The sequence below is a fragment of the Bacillus rossius genome, chromosome 5 (assembly GCF_032445375.1).
Source record: "Bacillus rossius redtenbacheri isolate Brsri chromosome 5, Brsri_v3, whole genome shotgun sequence".
In the NCBI taxonomy this organism is placed as follows: Eukaryota; Metazoa; Arthropoda; class Insecta; order Phasmatodea; family Bacillidae; genus Bacillus; species Bacillus rossius.
In genome coordinates this window covers 80,776,665-80,801,293 of record NC_086333.1, presented here as the reverse complement: position 1 = coordinate 80,801,293, position 24,629 = coordinate 80,776,665, and the positions used below count along the sequence as shown (strand labels likewise).

Here is a 24,629-nt window from a genome sequence, read left to right as displayed (position 1 = left end):
AAGTCCCTTAAGTGCTTTCAAGAATCTGTCTTGGTTGTTTTCCGCCTAAAAATTACTATGAAAACATGCGTTTTAACCATTTTAACTCTTCTAAAAATACAAGTTTAAAAACTTCATCCGAAATCAAAAGTACTTGTCGGCCCTCAGCGAACTCTTAAATGCTTTTTCGTAAAGAGAGACCCCACTCGGATATCTCGAGAAGTTTTGAAATCGCTGTGGTTTTTTTCCTGAAGCTCTGCGCAACGTGTGTGTGCCCGGGTGGGAATCCTTTTCACAGACGAGAGAGCCAAACGCCCGATCGTGCATCTTCGGGTTTTTTTGTTCATTGTAACTTATGATAACTAATGGTCAACTAGGTTAGGTTAGCTACATTATAAACACTTTAAAACATTGTGGACGGTATATTTGGTTAGGATAGCTACATAAAAGATACGGAAAAAAAGCATGAACTTCGGGGAACTTCGGGTGTTGGCTCTCTCGTCTGTGAAAAGAAGGCCATCTGCCGTGTTAGTTCCTGCGCCTCTCCGCCAGGTGGCAGGCCTTGCAGGCGCGTGGTTGCGGCGTGCGCACCAGGCGCGCTGGCCTCGGTCAAATGGGGCTCGGTAACGAGGCGGGTGCTTTTTACTGGACGAAGTACCGTGTTTTCCCGGGCGCAGGAGGAGACGGGTCGGCGGCAAGTGTGGCTTTCCTTAGGGCAGGGGTGGGGCGGAGACATCCTAGCGAGCAGGGAATAACGCAGCGCTGCAGAGACGCTAAACGGCTCGAAGGGGACGCTGTGCGGAAATTAACAACCCCCTTCCTTCTTCCCTTCCTTCCTCCTTCATCCAGCTTCTCCTCTGCCCCGTCCTGTTCGCCCCCCCTCCAAACTGTAAGGTCGCCCGCAAGGCAGGCTCGGCACGTGTTTCTGGTCCTTATGGAACAGATGGTGCACTCACTCACTCGTCTCTTGTTGCGGTCTGCCTGTGCTTATGTTTCCACCACGCATCCGACAACCCTGTGCCAAGTCCGCACGTCAAAACGTTTTTGAACGTATTTCATACAACAAAAGTTATACATAGGGGCATGTGTTTTTCGCAAATAAATCTGGATCTCTCGTTAGACTGCAAAAAAGTTATGTTCGCGTTAGCGATTGTTTTCTTGCGATTGGCTGCCGTCTGCCAGAGAAGCCATTGCCCTAATTGACCGGGCCAGTCAGAACGTGTTGGCTTCCGCAATGAACGACTGTGATTTGTGGACCAACAGTAAACATGCAACGGAAAGAAACACAAGCAATCACGGAACACAGACGATGCTACAGTGTTTTAACACAAAGCTGGTCTATAAATCTTTTCGCGAAAACTACATAGCCCTAGTTATACCATATCAGAAGCCAGTAATTACTAAACGCTGCACGCACGAAAAAAGCATGACTCATTGTCACGTTCCGCCTGAGCCGAGCGTGCAAGCGAGAGCGCGGATCAAGCGATAAGAGAGGCACGATCAGCCTAAGCGTTCGGCTAGTGACGCATCTATCTATCTTCCACTCACGTTATCACGTAAAATAATCGTCCGTAAAACCACTTTACAGACAACCCCCTTTTTTATCATTAAAAATTTACAGAAAGAGGTTTTTCTTTAACATTTCCTGTAAAATATTTTATTTTCCAGCTAATCTTTAATAGCTTGTAAACAAAAAGTAAAAGACATAAGGTAAAGACAGTTTAGTATCATGGGAGCCTCCAAAAATTCAAATGGTTGTTCACAAATGCAATGGTTTTTTTTCCTTAAGGGATGTACCTATCGGCCTAAGATATTTCCATTAAAAAACTGTGCTTCATTTTTATATTCTTGAGGTTGCTTGAGTGATATTTAAGAAGTTCGAGGAACGATGCATTCTCATTGGGACAGTGACATGAGAAGATGACCTCTCTCCCAGACTGAGCCAAATAAATAGAGTAGCTTTGCCAACATCCTGGAATTGTGGCGCAGTCAAAATAAACTGTTATAGCAAACCAGTCTCTTGACAAACAGCTGTCATATAATTAGCTTCTCACCGAGGCTATCCTGTTTGGTTTATTTCAGGTTGAAAACAAGATTTACTTAAGTACCTAATCTCCTAATTGACCACGGATAGAAACTAATTGTTAGAGACCGGAAAAATTCGCGGGTTCAATGATCTCCAGGATAGACACCACTATCTTCTACACACTCGGGAAAATGCCAACTGTTCATTGGTTGTTGACTTGTGAGTCGTCTCGATTGGATGGCTTGTGATTCGACACTTCTATGAGTGAGGATCTCTAATTGGCCCTCATTACTCCAGATTAACAGTGAACCAATGTCGGAAGCAGCACTATGGTATAATTATTTGAATTTTAGCATTTCACGGAATGAATCCGCAAATTTTTCAGGTCTCTATATATTTCACTTTAAAATTCAGTGTATAATGTTTATAGATACGCAAATTTTGCGTATTCCTTTGTACGCAATGTATAATTAAAATTCACATACTCTCGCTTTGTGTTCCTGATTGGACAGCAGTTATTTGGACACGCCCCTTTACGACCGTGAGCCAACGATACCGAGCTAGGAGAGAGTTAAACGATTTAAGCAGTGCCAATTAATTAGTACACAAAGGATCTCAGTTATAAAGCGAACGTTTGTAGAGTGAACATAAGTTTTTTTTTTAATTTCTGTCTGACACTAACAACAAAACAATTGGCTGAATTTCGGGTTCTCAAGTTATGATTAATATAAACAGGGAAATTTTTCGTTTGGCATCAGGCTAAAGTTTAAAATTTTATGTTTTCTTCACCATTTGATTTTCCATTGGCTGATTTCTAAGAAGAAATCTTCATTAAAGTCACTGTTAGATTCTGTTGATTCTCTCAAAGCTGGGCGTCGTTGACTTGTGGTCGTATAGGAGGGTGTCCAAACACTAGAGACTGGAAAAATTCGCGGGTTCAATGACCTCCAGGATAGACTCCACTACAATCTACACACCCGGGCAAATGCCAACTGTTCATTGGTTGTTGACTTGTGAGTCGTCTCGACTGGGTAGCCGGTGATTCGACTCTTCCATGAGTGAGGGTCTTTAATTGGCCCTCATTACTCCAGATTAACAGTGAACCAATGTCGGAAGCAGCACTAAGGTATAATTATTTGAATTGTAGCATTTCACGGAATTAATCCGCGAATTTGTCAGGTCTCTACCACGAACACAGTGAGAGAGTATAGAGATTTGCATTCTAGCCTGCGACCAGATGAATCCGCGAGCCTCTAACGAAGTGGCGTGTGGTTGATACAGCAACCACCAGTTTCGTCTAATCGTGTGCGGAGACCTCCTTGCGCCGTGCATTAAGCCTTCCGAACATAGAGCAAAACACTGCAGATGAACTGTGTTCTGTGAAAACTGACTGCGACGCTATGAATAACTAACTACGACACCACCGCAGGCGGCAGGTCCGCTCGGTGTTCAATGAGCCGGGCGAAGGAGATATGCGAACAGAGTCCCACGCGGCGGGCTGCGCGCTCGTGAATGCAGGAGATAACGGAACGACGGACGTGACGCTATGGCCCAAGTCCCTGCAGTCGTGCGGGGAATTAGATACGACCGAGAGAGCGGGTCATTCAGATGCGCAGTAGACATGTCTTAAGTCCATCATTCTGTTTGCGGCTGTTATTTACCTGAAGAAGAGTTTAAAAATGAGTCATGGCGGACGGCCGCTGGTGCGTTATTGATAGAAGCCGGAAAAATTCGCGAATTCATTTCGCGATAGGCTAAAATACAAATAGTTATACCTCAGTGCTGCCTCTGCTATTAGCTCACAACTCACCTGGATGACTCTGGACCAATGAGAAACACCCAACCAAAGCTTTATCGAATCACAGGCTGCTACGTTGGGACGTCTCACAAGACAGCAGCCAATTAGGGGGTGATATTTGACCGAGTGTAAGCAGAACTATGGAGTTCATCCTGGAGGTCATTGAACCCGCGAATTTTTCCGATCCCTAGTTATTGAGTAGAGGCCGGAAAAATTCGCGGATTCATTTCGTGATAGGTTAAACTTCAAATATGTGAGCAATTCTGCTGGTTCTGCTATTGGCTCGCAGTATAACTGGAGCTCTCTGGGCCAATGGCGGACTATTGACCAAAGAAGCGTCGAATCACAAGCTACCCAGTGGAAACGCCTCACATGTTAGCACCCGATGAACACGCGTGTTTGCTTGAGAAATGCAGAGGATAATGGAAGCTATACTAGAGGTCAATGAATCCGCGAATATATCAGGTCTCTATTATTGAGGTTATGAAATCTGGTAGCACATCACATGTCCGAGTTATAATACAGTTAGTGTTTTATTTAAGATGTGTTTTTTAACATATTTAATTGCTGGTTACATTGAATATAATAAGAAACATCAATGACAGACCAAGAAGATGAATATGGAAACATACAAGGAAAAATATAATAACATTAAAAGCACAGAAAATTTCATTAAATGAATCAGTCAGAAAAAAATATTATCAAACGGACACAAGAACAGAAAATAAAGACAAAAACGACCCTGGACAACAGTAACAAACTGACTAACCCAACGATGGTACTGAATACATAATCTGGACAACACAACGACAATATAAAGACAAATAGGTAGGGACACCTGTATTTCGTGAATACATTTCGTGTCAAGGTATGTCACAAAACACTGTAGCTTTTTCTTAGAGTAATGGCGAATCGTGTGCGTGCAGCAGTACGGTATCCACATTTCCATTGGCCCCGTCAAGTGCGGGAAAACACCTCTCGCCGACCACAGCCAATAACTACAAGAAAAAAGCTACAGTGTTTTGTGAAATACTTTGACACGAAATGTATTCGCGAAATACAGGTGTCCCTACAAATAGGCGAACCCAGTGATGTAACAAAACAGTCGGTTTGTGTCTGACGACGGGAGCAGATCTCCGTTCCCGAAACGTCGCAACTGTTGTGTCTTAAAAAGCTTACTTTGTTCATCTGTGTTGTCGTATTTGTGTTCTCAGAAAATGTATTTATTTTTATCTTTGGTTTTGCATGTGCACCGCTGTATTGTCGTGGTGCTGTCCATACTAACTGTTTTGAATCATCGTTGGGTAGCTGTTTGTCGCTGGTTGTGCAATTGGTTGTTTGTTTGTATTCATTTTTCTTGTCGCGAATATCTTATTGTTGTCAACCCGCTGTGTCCGTCTGTGCAGTAATTATTTTTTTAAACTAATTCATTGAAAGGAATTTTCTGTTATGTCTATGATTTTTAAATTTTTGTGATCAGATGCTTTTGGATTGTTTTCTGTGTATGCAATTTTTTTCTGACATTGAGGTTCCGTATTACATGCAATATAACCAGCAACGGCGTATGTAAAATAACTTTTAAATCAATTTTCCTTTTTTTTAAGAATCACTCAAAACGTAACAGTTTGTGTAGGGTACGTCACTCATTCTAAGGGTATTTCAACTTATTTTTTGAATAAAATTAAAAATTATAATTTAAAAATTCTAACGGAGTATGCCCCAAGTTTACAATAGATCAATTTGACGGTACTATTGACAACTCGTGGGCTGAAAACTCCGGAAACAAACATCTGTCTGTTCCATAGGTAGGGACCGGAAAAATTCTCTGGTTCAATGACCTCTAGGATTAACTTTATAGTTCTACGTACACTCGGTTAAATGTCACCCTCTCATTGGCTGCTGTCTTGTAAAGGTGTCCAAACGTAGCGGCCTGTGATTCGACACAGCTTAGGTTGAGTGTTTCTCACTGGCCCGGAGTCGTCCAGGTGAGTTGTGAGCCAATAGCAGAGGCAGCACTGAGGTGTAACTATATGAATTTTAGGCTGTCGTGAAATGAATCCGCGAATTTTTCCGGTCTCTATCCGTAGGAGCAGAGCGTCGGACAGTGCTTGTGACAGCTCCGAGGGGCTCCGGACAACTCGGGGACAACTCAGGAGCACTGTCCCTTGTGGAGTGTTGTCTCGCGCGTGCTGAAGGAAGCCGCTCGCCCGGAACACGCGGAAATACCACGGCAAAGGTCGGACAAATGTCAGGGAACACCTCTTCCACTCCCCGCCCCCCGCCCAGTGTCACCTCAACCTGGGCGGTGCTGAGTCCAGACAGCTGGCATGGGGCGAAGGAGAAGTCGGGGACTGGTAGTTCGAGGCTTGACTTCGTCTAGCGATGTTCCGGGTTCATACTCGCCTGGTGCAGTGTGTCCAGACTCTTCTTCAGTCAGCGACATACACACACTTGCATGGCTGTAAATTGCACTGTGCATATTTGTAGAGTTGTACCGAGAATTTGTTCTTTGTTGCAATACAGTAATATCTGTGGTTTGAGGTTAAACACGACACACGAATCAGGGCCAGTGCATTTTATTTGTAGTTGTGATGACTCATAACTAGAGACCGGAAAAATTTGCGAATTCATTTTGCGATAGGCTAAAATACAAATAGTTATACCTCAGTGCTGCCTCTGCTATTGGCTCACAACTCACCTGGATGACGCTGGGCCAATGAGAAACACCCAACCAAAGCTTTATCGAATTACAGGCTGCTACGTTGGGACGTCTAACAAGAGAGCAGCCAATAAGTGGGTAACATTTGACCGAGTGTACGCAGAACTATGGAGTTCATCCTGGAGGCCATTGAACCCGCGAATTTTTCCGGTCCCTACGAATGAGCCATAAGGAAATTTAGAACTCCACCATAACAGATTTCCGTATATGTTTGCAAATTATATTCTTTATCCTGGAAACTGTATCTGACCCAGTTTTACTAAGGTACTCGATTTCCGGGTTAAACAGTGTCGTAACTGCATCTGGACGTAAACTGTCCTCAGACTCCATACCACACTCGTCGGCTGAACAACTCCTACTCGCGTCAACGTATTTAAATATTATATCATTGAATTATCTTACGTGCCAAAGTAAGCCAATACATATTACAAATTAAGGCAGGGTATAAAAAAATACGTATAAATTAAAACTAATGTAAGTAAAACCAATTTATCAAGATTGTAAAAACACATTCTTAAACAAATTACTAGAAAAAATATTAAACCAGTTTGTAACATATAAATAAATATCACGCTTTTATACTATAGAATTTAACTCAATTTAAATAACATATAATTTAAATGCCTTTAAAATTATTTATACGAAAATAAGATAACAGTTTATGTAATTGTTAAATTGATAACAATTAATTAAACATAACCATTCTTAAATTAAAATTAAAGAATTCTGTGGCAATAGCATACGCGCATATTCAGTCCAAAATTACCCCCACCACAACTAAACGTGAGAACACGAGTTAGGAAGATACACGAATAACGTTATCTTAAACATTTCGAGTGTGTTATGAGGTATAATTGTTCCGGGAAATGTGGGCCATGAGCGGTGTTGCCAACTGCTCTGCAAAGAGTTAAATACACAGGATGAGTAACCTCGCTTTCCTGCCCTCGGAGGAGTTTCGCAGGAGGCTGTCCTTATTATAGTCGTGTTTTATACATGTTTTGACAATTTGAATTTGAAATTAATCATATAATAAAATTATTGGTTTTGTATTTCAAGAGTGGAAACATAAAACTGGCAAACGATTACCGAGAGAAGTAGGCCAGTCTTCAACTTAACTGGTTTAAATAATGTTAGCGGTGAGTAAAAAAATCCAGGTAGATTAAATTGAGCGTGTTTCTTAAAGCGAGTCAACTTGCAAGCGAATCATGACGTCAATCTCCTTGGCGAAATTGTGAAATATTCAAATCACACAGGAAATATTTTTCTGTACTTTTACAAAATATTTCTTTGGAAACCGATTGCCAAGAAATAGTTTCTAATACTACAAGAAAGTTATTGTAACTTTGCGCAACACTGGGCTATAGTTATTTTTGCGTGTATGAAAAACGTTTTTTCTAGATAATACTGGGTATTTCATACGCAAATTGGCGCATAATTTTGTAAATTACATTTTAATGAAAAAGGATAATCGAAATTAAATCATCTGGCTTTATTTTTATTACTATGCTCATAAATGTGCGCAGTTTATAAAAGAAAAATATTCAAAGATGGTCAATAGACATCTTCAACTTTTGGAGGTACTGGGAGAACACAAAAGCATAAATGCTCGGGTAAGAATCCGAAACCTGCATTACTGCAAACACTATTTTGTAGTGGAACAGCTGTTTTCATTTAATATACCAATTAAAAATACTTATAATTTACGCGAAAATACGCAAAAATAATTACAGTGCACAGACTTATAAACAAGCATAATTAGCTAAAGTAATTACTCGTGAAAAAAACACATGTAGCTGGCTTCATTTTACTGCTATTTTATTTTATTACTCATTAAGTATATTTAGTAAGTTTTGGTCTAGGATATAAAAATGCTTATAATTCTGCAATGAAGTAATTTTTCTCATGTTAAAACGTTGTCGGGATTTTGTTTGCAATTTTTGTGGCCTTATGTTTTGACTACCTAGGGAAAACGTGCCAATCGGTTAGGGAATCACACCATCAATAAGCATGTCGACAGGACCGCCGCTGGAAGGAGGGAAATATTGGGCTGTCGCGCCATGCGAGTGTTATTTATCACCGGGCTATGGACCGCGCAGATCCGCAGTGCTCGTCGTTTGTAGCCTGTCCGCTGCCTCCGCGCGCAGTCATTTCTCTCGGCCCTGCTGGGCGCAGCGCCGTGCCTCCTGGCGGGGACTGCGCTCCTAGGCGTAGAACAGGCGCAGAACAGGCGCAGAACAGGCGCAGAACAGGCGCGCGCACAGAGGCGCAGCTCTAGGACCGCGCCAACTGGGCGACAGGCCTGGCTGAAAACATACAGGATGTCTGGGGCCACGCATATTTCGCGAAAAGATTCCTAGACAGGTATTTTGTCTAGAGTTTTTTTTAGAGTGAATGATTAATAAAATCCACGAATGTTAATGGGGAGCAGAACATAAAATTTATTTTAAGCTTTAGTTATCTTTATCACTGGCCGAGAATCAAACCAAGTACGGAAATTATATCGCGCCAATCATTATTTTAATAAGTGAATTTTTTTATGAATTTTTGGAAATTTCCCGAATTTCTAGGTTAATAAATACACATTTACAAGATGGTGGACAGAACTACTTACTGAAGGCTGGTAGACTAGTAGCCTATCCTGCTTTTAGGATTTTAAACATTTTTTTATTAAATAAGTATTTTTTGAATAAAATTAAAATATTTGCATCGGCCAAGGATCGAAGCAAAGATAAGAATCGATCAATTCAATCAGTAAATTAATGAGAGATTTTTAATGAGTTTTGAACTTTTTCCCGAATTTCTAGGTTAAATATTACGAATTTTCAAGATGGCAGACATATCAGCTTATAAAAGGCTGGTTTATGAGGAACTTAAGTATATTTTAAGATTTTGAACACAATTTATTGAAATTGTTTTTGACGTGAAACGTCTAATAAATCGATGAACGCCGGCTTCACGCATGAAAAAGTGTCCCACTACGGATGTCCCACTACGGATGTGTCCTATTTGCTCATTGTACGCATGCGTGGCTTCTCTCTTCATGCGCATTGTACGCATGCGTGGCATCTCTCTTCATGCTCATTGTACGCATGCGTGGCATCTTTCTTCCACTCGATTGGAATAACCATCGATTTGACTTTTCAATCATATTTTCGTCGTTTGAATTATTAATATTATGTAATTAAACGATCGTCCACCGATTTTCAGCACAATCGGTGCGGTTATTTAAAAGTAATGTTGAAAATTCAAATACGTTTTGAACCAACAATGGTATTTTACAGTTACACATAATAATTCAAATTACACCCAGGATCTTTTGCAAAACGTTTTAAAAAATATTGTAACACATTATAAATAAGTTTATTGTATTTGGGATGCGTATTTGTTATCAAATCGTGTTATAAAAACGAAATAATATTATTCCCCTATCGTGAACAAAATTTTTATAACTGTTTATATAACATCTGAAACTACAATTTCTTAAGAATGGCCTCGTAGTCTTGCGGTTTGCGTAGCTAACTCTTAAATCAGATTTTTTTGGTTCGAAGCCCGGCAACTCCGAAATTTTTTTTGTACTTGTAAAAATAAAAACTGCGCACGCAACATTTCAAAAGTAATAAATATATTTGAATTAATGAATGCAAATAAAAGTAAATTTATCAAATAAATTGTAGATTTCATTTCACTCCTTTGTTTGTATACATACAAAATAGTGATAATTCAATAAAAATGATTCAATTTTATTCATAAAACTATGCAATCATTTCATCAATGTTTTGTTATGGCGTTGTCACGTTAAACTATCGTCCGTAAACCGACTTTACAGACAACCAATTTTTTTTTTCTCTTTGACGTGCTGTTTGGAACAATCGCTGGCGTGCGTCCAAAATAATGACTTGAAGCAATGTTCCACGTCGGAAGGATCATTCGCCGAAAGCAAGCTCCTTGCGCGCGGAGGCAGCCAGGCGCCGATTGGAAAGAGCCTCGTCGGGAATGGAAAGTCTCCCCCGGGCACTTGATGATCGAGGAGTGGTATATGAGGAGGGGGGGGGGAAGCAAGCGCTAACTCCTGCGTCTCTCATTGTTTGCGGCTCCAAGCGGCGAGTAGACTCGCCCTATCCCCCATCTTTATCTTCCTGCCACGTTATCGTTTTTTTCTTTCTTTCTCTCTCTCTCTCTCTCTCTTCTTTCGTTTGCCGGGAGGAACCTCTACTCCGCAAACCCAACACACCGCCATTTCCTGTGCGTCTCCTTCTTCTGAACGCCCCAGATATGCAATCGTTTCGCGGTCCGCCTGCTGCTGATCGGATTCTTGCTCGGCAAAAGAGCAGACGCTCATCTTTCCCCCCTCTTCTTCTCTTCCTTTCCCTCCTCCTCTTCCATGCTCGCCCCATTTCCCTGTCTACCTCCCCCTCCTCCCCCGTCTTCTCCTCGCTCCTCCTAAGTTAGTTTCCGGCCTCCAATCCGCGCGCCTCTCCGAGGCACAATAAAAATATTTTCGCTTCTGGGAAATCACGTCGCGGTTCAGAGAGCCCACGCGGAGGAGTATGTTAGGTCGGCGCAGTGCTGCCACCTGGACGGGTTAGCTGCACTGCGTTACCGCGCTGACGTCCGCCCTAGCGGCTGGACTAGTCTGTCTCATAAGTAGGGACCTGGAATATTCGCGGATTCATTGACCTCCAGTATAGCTTCCATTATCCTCTGCATTTCTCAAGCAAACACTCGTGTTCATTGGTTGATAACTTGTGAGGCGTTTCCACTGGGTAGCTTGTGATTCGACGCTTCTTTGGTCAATAGTCTGCCATTGGCCCAGAGAGCTCTAGTTAAACTGCGAACCAATAGCAGAACCAGCAGAATTGCTCACATGTTTGAAGTTTAGCCTATCACGAAATGAATCCGCGAATTTTTCCGGTCTCTAGTCATAAGTAGAGACAGGAAAAATTCGCGAATTCTTTTCGCGACAGGCTAAATTACAAATAGTTATACCTCAGTGCTGCCTCTGCTATTGGCTCACAACTCACTTGGAGGACTCTGGGCCAATGAGAAACACCCGACCAAAGCTTTATCTACTCACAAACTGCTACGTTGGGACGTCTCACAATACAGCAGCCAATGAGTGGGTGGCATTTGACCGAGTGTACGCAGAACTATGGAGTTCATCCTGGAGGTCATTGAACTCGCGAATTTTTATGGTCCCTAGTCATAAGTAATGTTCCTTCCCCCGCCATCTTTGATTCAGCACCCCGACATCTTGGATGGAGAGGATTCATTGTAATTAACATTAAGGATGTTACTTTAAGTGTATTAGATGCATGCATAAGAAATCTTTTTTTTTGTTAAAGTCCTTACAGTAATATTTATGCTTATAGGAGTAGTGACAAATATAGGCATACTCTTTTATGACCAGGATATTTATAGATGATATATAGTGCTATGCATGTTTGCAAGGATAGGCAGTAGATATAGGCATAATATTTGTATTATAATAAATATATACTATGTAGCACAAAGTCGTATAATGTTCTCCAGCGTTCATGAACTCGTAAACAACTATCATGAGTCTTTCTGCACGTGACATTTAGGAAAGTATACCACTAGTTTCAATACGATTTCTTGGACATACGCAATTGCAGTTTTGCACTGTTTGTCATGAAAAACAATTCCAGAACAAAAATTAAAAAAAAACACAAACACACAGAGAACATGCTTGAAAGAAAGCTATTTCTAACCCAACGATGTATGTAAACAGGTATTATGGACAACAAAACTAGGACAGCACAGGCGAACACATTCGAGCTTAAATATCGGACAGTACAAGAATTCCGTGGAAGGCATTTAGTCATGAAATAAATTTTAACAGCACAGACGATCACATTGGGATAACAACGACGAGACAGTTTCAACAATAACAGTAAATACAGAGAGGCAACAAACCTGGACAACGCAGCAAATATACGAACACAACGATGAAGATAAACAGATATTATGGACAACACAACGACGACAACACCGAAGAACACAGTAGGTCATCTATGACAAAAACAGTAGCGACGTTTCGGGGATTGGCATCTGTTTCCTTCATCAGAACTAAAATACCACTAGTGGTACTCTTTTGAACTTTTACATTTTATGGTTTTCTGAAACATTTCATGACTTATACGTTATACCGCCTGAAGTTTTCTTCAACTGCAACACTGATTGTCTCTGATTGCCTCGCTGCATGTTTGTTGTTGTGGGTTTTATCATTTGAATCAAAAACGTCGCTCCAATCGCAAAAAGATAATAAAACAAAGTTACACTTCTTTAGGCCCGTTATGAAACATTGAGAGTGATTTTCTACGATGCGCGGTCACCATGCAACTAAATTTACTCAGACTGAAAAAAAAAGCCACATACAAATGAAATATATATATGTGCTTTTAAATATTATAAGTTAGTGATTAATGTTGAATACTGGTCCATATTAATAAAAATTTATATTTATTTTGAATATTAGGTATATAAAATGTGTTTATAAACATGTTCAAGTGTATTTATATAAGTTAGGTTATGTTCTCGTATGTATATTTTATTTTTGTTACAAAAAAATACATTATTAATTGATAAATAATATTAATTAATACATTTGTTAAACATTAAGTATATTTTTTATGTTCATTATTAATTTTAATTTATATAGATAGTTGTAAAATATAACTAATTAATTTTATACACGTGTTTATATCAATATTGAATACTGAGTCTTTACTTGTTTGAAATTGGATATAGGTATATTTAACCAACCGTATTTATAATACCACTTTGGTCCTTTTATAATTGTATTATTAAAAGTTAGATTTTTACTACACCAAGTAAATATAACTTTTTACGCACGTGCATAAGTACACTCACCCATCTTTTATTTCGATTTTCTTCAAAATATCACGTGGAATATTTCCATCCGGAAACCAAGTATGCAACATTTGTACGTGGGAGACAAAACAGAGTTTTTGTTCTCCGGGAGAAGCGAGGACAGTTTCTCTTCTGTAGGCGCGGCTGTTCTGTGCGGGCGCTAGATCTCGGCGCAGCCGTCTCTGGTGCTGGGGGCGACCTTTCACAAGCGAGGAGGCATTTCGCGCGTGACAAAAAAATAAAATAAAATAAAACAAAGGGGGTAGGGAGCTCATAATTTATGTTTTCCAACCGGAGGGTTGTTATTATTTGCGACGCGCACACACGCCGCAGCGTCGAGGTGGAACGATGGAAAAAGAGAGAAAAAATCCACAATAAACGGAAAGAAAAACAAATGGAATACGATCGTGGGCGCTGGGTGGACGGTGGGCGGTTGGTGTGGATATGCTTCCGCCCCGTCGTGTGGGTGGGGGGGGAGGGGAGGGTGGTACTCTGTCCCGTCTCGGACAGCGGGCCTTTGTTAGCGCCGTGACGTCACGTGGAGACACCAGCGCGTGAGCCGCGCGCACAAACATCACGCGTCGGAAGTCCGCATTGCAATGAAACCTTACTCGTATGCCCCTGTCGTAAATAGAGACAGGAAAAGTTCGCGGGTTCAATGACCTCCAGGATAGACACCACTACACTCTAAACGCCCGGGAAAATGCCAACTGATCATTTTGGCTGTTGACTTATGAGTCGTCTCGACTGGGTAGCCTGTGATTCGACACTTCTATGAGTGAGGGGTCTCTAATTGGTCCTCATCACTCCAGATTAACAGTGAACCAATGTTGGAAGCAGCACTAAGGTATAATTATTTGAATTGTAGGGTTTCACGAAATGAGTCCTCGAATTTGTCAGGTCTCTATTCAAAAATATAAGGTACAGCTATTTTACGTTTTCTTCTACGTTAGTTTCAAATTAAGGTAGGACATACAGAAAAAAAAAAACCAAAAGATCTTTTGTTATTTCTTGATGTCAGTAGAGGTGTGGAAATTATAAGATTCGATAAGATTCAGCCGATGGAAAACAAATCATGTGAATGTGAATTATTGCCTGAGCCGAATGAATCTGGGAAATTTCCGGATTTATCTTTATACACGTGGTTAGATAAAGTTTAGCCGGTGTGGTAAGAAGCGAGGAAACGCTACTGAAAACCTTTGCCAAGTTATTAAAATTGCAAATGGCCGTCGACGTGACTTTGGCGCGTGTCCCGGGCATTCCCGTTCTTGTAGTTTACTGAGAGGTCGTGTGTGCTCCTGGCCAGCGCCCCGGAACGAGCATAAACAGGTTTCTGATTCCAATCAAGATATAATATTATTGAACATTATTAGAGGCCTGAAATATTCGCGGATTCATTGACCTCTAGTATAGCTTCCATTATCCTCTGCATTTCTCAAGCATACACGAGTGTTCATTGGGTGCTAACTTTTGAGGCGTTTCCACTGGGTAGCTTGTGATTCGACGCTTCTTTGGTCAATAGTCTGCCATTGGCCCAGAGAGCTCCAGTTAAACTGCGAGCCAATAGCAGATCCAGCAGAATTGCTCACATGTTTGAAGTTTAACCTATCACGAAATGAATCCGCGAATTTTCCCGGTCTCTTAACATTTAAGATTTTGTTAGCTTAACTATTCAATCGTTGAATTTCAGAGCTGTTATTTTATTCCAGTGATGAGAATTTTTTTATGCGTAACATCTTAGCTCTCGGTATGCAACATTTGATAGGAGTGATTTCGTGAATGGAACGGAAGTCGCATTGAAACGGAAATTGGTTACCACGGTGCTGCATTCTGTGGCAGATGGCGCAAATCAAAGTTCACAAAGCCAAGCGTAAACTTTATAGCATTTACTGTTTAATGAAGTTTACAAGCTGGGCAGTATTTCAATAAAACGTCTTTTCGAAAATCAGGTCCAAAACTAGGGAATTTTTTTTCAAATGTTTTGACGTGACAACGTCTAATAAATATATGAACGCCGGCTGCACGCTCGAAAAAGTGTCCCGTTACGCACATTGTGCCGTTACGCTGTGTCCCGTTACGCACATAGTTCCGTTACGCTGTGTCCCGTTACGCTCATTGTACGCTTGCACCACATCTATCTCTCTTCCATTAAACTGTTTATAAAGTGAAGTGAAAAGTTAATGTGGTTTTCATTGCTTATTACAACAACAATTTTGGCAATAAAGGTTAATTATTCTTGCATTTTAAAAATCTGATTACTAGTATAATTTCAAGTATTTATTCTTTTATTATTAAAATAAAAATGATTCAATTTTATTCATAAAGTATGCAAGAATTTCATCAACGTTTAGATATGACGTCACGTTAAACTATCGTCCGTAAACCGACATTACAGACAACCAATTTTTTAGATTTTATCGGAGCGGTTACATTATATAGTTTTAAATTTCGCTCTGGAAATCTAATGATTTGATATTTGACGTAGCTTCGCCGGCAACGAACTCTAGCGGCGGGTGCGGAAACTACGTGTTATTCGCTACAAGGAATGTAGTTGAAAACACAATTGGCTTTGCATATTTATCACGCTCGGCATTATTTTAAAGAATTCTATGTTAACTTTCGTGTCCGAGTTTCGTAATAAAAATGTATTTTTTTTGGGTTCAATATTTTTGTGCTGTCATTATTTGTGATTTTTTTTCGTTCTCTTAGTGCATTTTTCTTTGTTTTTCTTTGTTTGTTGACCATATTCATGTTATGGAATATTATGTGGTGTTTATATCCTGTGGACCACAGCTTTTTTTGCTTCATTTGTGTTTTTTGTCTTTTGGGTATTTTTTAGTTTTCTTCTACAGAAAACGTGCTTAGCAATGGCGTATGTCCAAAAGTTTACATTAAGTCATGCACTCCCATTGCACAAATCTTTCAAAGATAATTTCAAAGATAATAAAAATGTATTCAGATACACGAGAACACATGAATATGCTCGTTTTCGAGGTTAGATTATACACATCTCTGGGGAGTACTGAAAGATACGCTCACTTTTTTTTGCTGTTTTTTCATAAACTAAAATTTGCATAAACCCAGAAGAGATTTTGTGGCCGCTATAATTTTATAAAGCTTGTAAAATAGGTTCCATAATGTTGAAAGTTTGGCCAGCCCTGGTATAAGGCAATAAGGCTCTGTTTCAGGCAGGATCATAAAACTGGCTTTTCGCCAAGAAATATCCCGTCACTAAGAAAGAGAAGGTAAATAATGCACAGACTTGTCAGGCGAATGATGAGATGGATAGATGTCAGGAGGCTTGCCTTCGCAACATGTTGGAATAAGTGATAAAACTTCGCTGACACAATCTCGCGGTACTGCGAGAACACACATCACAAACATAAACATACCACAGGAATTTAAACATCTCATTGATTAACACTTCTTTGGAATTCCATACACCTATATTTAAGTTGCACCGCACGGAATTCGCAATTCTAAGAGCTAAGTGTCACCATTGATCGGACGTTTCCAAGGCGATGTTAAACTAACTAACGTTCTTTACCTTTTTAAATATTGCAGAGGCATGATTTTAGGAATAAAAATATGTATTCAGTGTAGTTTTTAAAAACTCCAAAACGCATGCCTAAATGCATGCCTACATACGTATACAACTTGAATATAAGACATCAAATCATAAAATATTTGCAAAATTCTTAATGAATAAGTATGGAAAACTGACGTTTGCTCAAACTAACAAGGCAAGTAGCCAACATTAAATTTAACAAGAAGTCTAAATACCCATTCAAAATGCTATTGCAAATGAAACATTATTACGGGCATCTCATCCGACACAAAACAAAATCAAGAGTTTCAGCACATGGAAGTAAAATTACTGAAAATCATTTACATACACAGAAAGCAAATTGCCTTAACAAAAAATTCCATTGAGAGAATTGTTCCAGAAGTGTAATGTAAACTAAATGTGGGTTAACCATGGTAATGTAACAATAGTAATTTTACTAATTAGTTTTTTTTTGTTTTCCAGCATTACTTACAAGATCAATTACTACTAGAGAAACAGAATTTTCGCGGATTCCTTTTTTTTCCGAAGTAGAATGCAAACATGCATAAATTTTCAATTCTTTGATGACTGTACTACCATTATTTCGACATTGCCCTCCAAGACTGTGGAACAGGTATCTCTCAGCTAGAAGCGGAGAGCACGAATCAAGCTCGCCCATTTGAAGAAGGAGATTCGTAGAGAGAAATCAGCCAACAGAAAAGCATAGCATAAATAGGGCTGAATTCCAGCCTGACCCGAAATGAATCATCTAAATTTTCTGGTCCCTACTTATTATGATATGAAATGTTGAATGTGGCTGTGTGAAGGGATTTTCTAAAAGCAGTCCTTGGACGAAATTTTCGTGGTTAATTAAGAATAATGGGTGCGTTTACTTATGTAGGTGCGTTAGAAGTAATACACACTTGGCGTGAAAAGAAAAACTATCTTTAATTCTTGATGCAAAAAATTAATAGAAATAAAATACTAAACGTTTTGGAGTGATATTATAAATACGGTTGCTAAAGTATAGATTCAATCAAGCTAAAAAAATTAACACAAATACTCGGTATTCAATTTCAATACAAACACGTGTATAAAATTATTTATTTAACTATATAAAAAATAGAGATGAATTTAAGTAAATAATAGAAAACAATAAATATGGATAATGTTTTTTAAATTTATTATTATTTATCAAATAATAATTTAATAAAATATAATTTATAATGAAAAACAATTATACATACGGAAACATAACCTCAAAAACACTCCCACGAAAAAGTCCAAGAGACTACCATACCCTCCACAGACACCACCCCTTGCCAGTGACAATGAAAACTTACAAGTAACCTGACATCGTTATGCATTCAGCAACATAACCTCACTTACATACATAAACACGCTTGAAAATACACTTGAAAAGGTATATATATATTTTTTATCACTAATATTCACATTAAAAAATACCAGTATTCAATGTCATTAGGGACCGGAAAAATTTGCGGGTTCAATGACCTCCAGTATGAACTCCATAGTTCTGCGTACACTCGGTCAAATGCCACCCACTCATTGGCTGCGGTCTTGTGAGACGTCCCAACGTAGAAGCCTGTGATTCGATAAAGCTTTGGTTGGGTGTTTCTCATTGGTCCAGCGTCATCCAGGTGAGTTGTGAGCCAATAGCAGAGGCAGCACTGAGGTATAACTATTTGTATTTTAGCCTATCGCGAAATGAATACGCGAATTGTTTCGGTCTCTAATTATCAGTCACTAAAGTATGTGATTTAAACACATATAATTGGAGACCTGAAAAATTCGCGGGTTCATTTCGTATTATGGTAAAATTCAAATAATTATACCTTAGTGCTGCTTCTGTCATTGGTTCACTGTTAATCTGGAGTAATGAGGGCTAATTAGAGACCCTCACTCATAGAAGTGTCGAATCACAGGTCACCCAGTCGAGACGACTCACAAGTCAACAGCCAATGAACAGTTGGCATTTACCCGAGTGTGTAGAGGATATTGGAGTATATCCTGGAGGTCATAGAACCCGCGAATTTTTCCGGTCTCTACATATAATTGGTATTTTCATGTATAATTTTTTTTTCATTTTGTGAAATTTTCGTTGCATGGTGCGCGTGCATCGTGAAGATTCACTGCCATAACTTCAAAAATGAATGGCAGTGCCTTGTATCCAAGCCTGATGTGTCCCCCATTGTTCGTACCGTAACTATCTCTCCACCCGATAGACAGTGATCTCGACAAGGCGGGAAGCATTCTTTTCACAGACGAGAGAGCCAAACGCTCGATCGTGCATTTTCGGTTTTTTTTTGTTCATTGTAACTTATCGTAACTAATGGTTAAATAGGTTAGGTTAGCTACATTACAAATACTTTAAAACATTGTGGACGGTTGATTTGGTTAGGATAGCTACATTAAAGATACTGTGAAATTTAAAAAAAAATTGGTTGTCTATAAAGTCGGTTTACGGACGATAGTTTAACGTGACAACGTCATAACAAAACATTGATGAAATGATTGCATACGTTTATGAATAAAATTGAATATTTTTATTGAATTATCACTATTTATTAGTATGGATACAAAGAAGGAGTGAAATGAGGTCTACAATTTAATTGATAAATTTACTTTCATTTGCACTCATTAATTCAAATATGTTTATTTCTTTAACGAACAGATTATTTTAACTAAAACTTTTATACATGTTTGCTATTTAACTTCTTCCAATCTATGTTATTCTGTTAAGGATAGGACGACGATAGGAAAAGTAGGAAACGAATGGGAGTGTTTCAAGTTTAATGTACCTCGAAAAAGTCAAATCGATGGTTGTTCCAATTGAGTGGAAGAGAGATCGATGCGGTGCAAGCGTACAATTAGCGTAACGGGACACAGCGTAACGGAACAATGTGCGTAACGTGACACTGTTTCGTGCGTGCAGCCGGCGTTCATCGATTTATTAGACGCTGTCACGTCAAAAGTAAAAAAAGCGAGCATGAACTTCGGGGAACGTCGGGGTTTGGCTCTCTCGTCTGTGAAATGATGGCTTCCCTCGACAAAGACAGCCTCCCGCGCGCAAAGGAAGGAGTCGTCCTCTCGCCTGATTGGAGGACCACGTGCGCCAGCAGCTAGGGAGGCCCGGTAACTCAGTTTGTAACCCCCCCCCTCCACAAAACCCCCAGGAACTGCTGCAGAGGGTCCCTGTACCATCCCACCCTCCCCCCCCCTCTTCAAGGTCCTCACCGGGCACGAGGGTAACCTCGCAAGCTTCCGACAGACATGTTATACAATCACATGTAAAGTTACAAGGAGAAAAAAAGCAGGGGGTTTGTCTGTAAAGTCGGTTTACGGACGATAATTTAACGTGATAACGTCATATCAAATTTTTTAAATTGCTGCTTTTAAAAAGCCCGCCTTAAAATGTTTGATATTATAGAAGATTTTCTCGCACGGTGGTTGGCCGGTTCTTGCACTCTCGGCTCAGGCGGAACGTGACAAAGAGTCATGCTTTTTCTTGCGTGCAGCCGCCGTTCATCGATTTATAAGACGTTATCACGTCAAAAAAACTATTGGTAGAGACCTGCAAAATTCGCGGATTCATTCGGTGATAGGCTATAATTAAAACACATATACCTCTTGGATAATTTTGCTAATGGCTTACTGTTCATCTGGACGAATCTCAACCAGTTATAAACCATCAACCAAAGATGGATTGAATCACGGACAAACCAGCTGAACGACTTACAAGTCAGCAGCCAATGGACTTGCGTTATTTGCCCGAGAGTACAGGGGAATGTGCAGTCTATCCTGAAGGCCATTGAAACCGCGAATTTTGTAGGTCTGTAACTATTGGACAATTTTTATCACTTTACTTTTGATTAATTGTTGTTTTTTTTGTGTACAGTTTTTTTTTTTTTTTAACTCAGAATATATTCGGTGGCACGTCGAATATAATTTTGTCCATTTCCGAAATTTGTGAGAGGTAGGGTTTTTATTTACTTTTCGCTGGTTCGTCGTGTGTTTTAATGGTTGTAAGTGGATTGGTTTAGCGACATCGTGTTCGGGGAACATCAGGTTACAGTCGCACAAGGCGGGGGCGGCGGGCTGGTGGCCAGACAGGCAGCTCGTACGAACGGTTGCCTCGCACTGCTGTTTATTGAACTGGAAGGCACTAAGCCCTCGGGCGCGGCGCAGTTATTAATTCCCGGCTCGCAGAGAGACGCAGGTACTCGGGGGCGTAAGTCTGGCTTATCGCGCGTCACGCATCCCCGTAGCGCGTAACAAGCACACCTGGATGCCGAAGTGGTCTTTATTGCAGGCGTCCACAAGGGTCACTGTTGCGTGAAAATACTTCAATTAACAAGCAAACTATATTGCTTACTGTGAGGAAATATACGCAGGTCTGATCCTTTGCGATCTTAATGATTTCTTCAATTAACCATCGCAAAGTAATTGTAAGTAATATCAGGTGTAGCTCTAAATTACTCCATATTACACAAGATGAATAATTTATTTTGCCAACATAGAAGGTGAAATGACTTAGGTTAAATTTTGTCGCCTAACAAATTGTTGGTTTTGACGTGTCGAGAATTAAAACAAAAAACTGCGGCTTTCAACGCGCAAGTAGGTACTCCATGCATCAGTTTAAACGTGCGGGGGAGGGGGTAAAGTACGTCACTAGCCCACTACTATCTCTCTGCGCGGGAAATTCACTCGCCGCGATGGAATGCTGAGATAATGATTCTTTTTTTTTACCGCCGCCAATACAGCTAAGCGGAAATAGCCCGGCCTCAGTAATTATTCGGCGGTCTCCCTGCTTGTATGGTGACTTGGGGATTTATTTCCTCGTCGCGAGAGAAGACAAAAAAAGGGGAGGGGGGAGGAAATGACGTGTGTCCGAGGCGCGGAATTGAAAGGGGTTGCGTGTCGGGATAGGGGGGGGGGGGAATATGGCCGGATATATATTTTCCATCCGCGCTATCAATCTTAATCACTAACGGGTCAGTGATGAATGTCCCCCCAGGGAAAGGGGTGGGGGGAAAGTGGGGGAGGGGTCCCCCGCTGATACAATCACTGTCACTCTGATCCACCAGGAGTGGTAGAGATCGCCTTCCACCTCCCTCGAAAGCCAAACTTTTAATATATTGAGAAGTTTTTTTTATTGTGTTTGATGTGTGGCACCCCCAACCTTTTATGTTCCGGGGACTCGATACTCACCATGTTTTATTCCTTAACTTTTTTTTAAAGTGAATGAATGAATGATGGTCTTGTGCCTCGTCGACAACCGTAGTCAATGGAGACTGGAATTTTGCCATGTTTAACTTCATATTATACTTAAGATTCAGATAAAATCACGTGGCTTCACGATGCACAAAATAACAGCTATTAAAGCTTCTTTGAGCTATTTGAATTTTAGATATTTCTAGTTATTTTAAGTTAACATTTTGATAACTTCATTTGAGGAGCCTGAAAATTTTAAACAGTATCAAATGCAACAAGTCTGCATTAAAAAATGCATCATGTACCATGTTAAGTCGCAGAATGTAATGAGAAAAAATATATTACCAATGTGGCCAGGTATTTGAAACTGCGAGTTGGATGGGGTTGATGCCTTTCTTAAAGAAATATTATGTTCTCAAAACTTATTTAATCGGACAGTCGCGTCACTACCACTCTTCAGAATATCATGCCTCTTTCAAGAATTAAATTAAAATTAAATATTTGACTTAAAAAATTGGTTGTCTGTAAAGTCGGTTTACGGACGATAGTTTAACGTGACAACGTCATAACAGAACATTGATGAAATGATTGCATGTTTTATGAATAAAATTGTATCATTTTTATTGAATTATCACTATTATGTATGGAGACAAGAAGGAGTGAAATTAAATCTACAATTTAATTGATAATTTTACTTTTATTTGCACTCATTAATTCAAATATGTTTATTACTTTAACGAAGAGATTATTTTAACTATAACTTTGATACATGTTTGCTATATAACTTCTTCCAATCTGTGTTATTATGTTAAGGATAGGACGATGATAGTAAAAGTAGGAAACGAATGGGATTGTTTCAAGTTTAATGTGCCTCGAAAAATTCAAATCGATAATTTTTCCAATCGAGTGGAAGAGAGATAAATGCGGCGCAAGCGTACAATTAGCGTAAAGGGGACACGGCGTAACGGGACAATGTGCGTTACGGGACACTTTTTCGTGCGTGCAGCCGGCGTTCATCGATTTATTAGACGTTGTACGTCAAAATGGGAAGACCTATTGATGTAATACAGGATGTCCATAGAAGAATGTCCCAGTTTCAATGGTGTATTATAACATAAATTTAGATATTTTACAACAAATCAAAAATCAAATTTACACTCCACGCCACTAGATGCTACTACTATAACTAGTCTCACGCACTTAAAACACGTATTGTACAGAAACGTAGGTACACTCTATGCCACTAGGCTCGCTGACATCACTTACCAGTTTCCCATACTGTCACTATTACAGTAATCCGTAACTGTTAATGATGACAAACATATGTGGACTGTATAGAGATGATTTTAACCGACGATGCAACATAAATTACACGATAGCATCAGCCACACCATTGCGACCTACCGCCATCATGCCGATAAGACTGTTTTTTTTTTTGTTTCTCACTGCAGGGATGCCACTCTCACGGTTTATGGACCCTTGCTGATTTCCAACATGGTGCCAACTGTAAAAAGCTGGGGCGCGGGTGATTTAAACTGTGTCTATCACTTGGCCCGGTACAAGTGCCACATAGTCAACTCACAACACAGTTCTATATACAAGAGTTCACACTAAGTACCAAACAGTAATAGGCAATTTTTTTCGAACGTTCGATTCCGAGTGACTCATCTACCTTCAGAGCAGTTATCGGACACACGCGTTTAAAAATGAAATTAATTTTGTGCAGAAAGTAGTGCGAGAACCGAATATCGAAAGAAAGAACTGCACACGACGGTTCCAAAAAGGCGCTACTCGCCGGTGGAACGGAACAGGCTTCAGGAAGAGGAAGAAAGCTCAGACGGACGTCACCCTGCCCAGTTCGAGTGCAGGTATTCACGACACTGATATGAGCGCCAGTGATAAGCCCTCTGACATCGTTGCCTCAAAAAGTTTTTTGGAACACCCACGAACACAACGTGTTCACAATAATAATGTTCGCAGGCTTTCACGACCATTGTCCGAAGTGGCTTGGCTTCTGGGTTGTGTCCGTGTCCTCGGCGAATAAATTCACCGACATTTCGGTCGACATTGCAGTCGCCATCATCAGGAAGCAATTTCATACTGAACTGCTCCCTGGTGATGTCGACTGCAATGTCAACCGAAACGTCGGTGAATTATTCGCCAAGGACGCGAATACAACCCAGAAGCCGAGCTACTTTACGAGGTATTCACGTTGAAAACTTTCGGCCGTTTCCCTACGTAACCTACCTGAAGTTATTTTTATCCTTCGCCGTCGTAGCGTTAACAACGGCTACCTTCCTCGGTGGACTGCGACCTCCTTGTCTGCTTGTTTTGACACGCGCCGCGACGGACAAGTCGTTAGCGGAACAAACATGGCGGCAGGGACGACTCTCGCTGCGTGGGAACTGAGTTGTGGCGAGTTGGTTCGTTATTT

General features: G+C 40.2%; 1 protein-coding gene across 2 annotated transcripts in view; it reads left to right on the top strand.

The window, feature by feature from the left end:
* Nucleotides 1-24,629, top strand: part of LOC134532105 (protein amalgam-like) — a 297,722-nt gene that overhangs the window by 138,603 nt on the left and 134,490 nt on the right. The window lies entirely within an intron of this gene.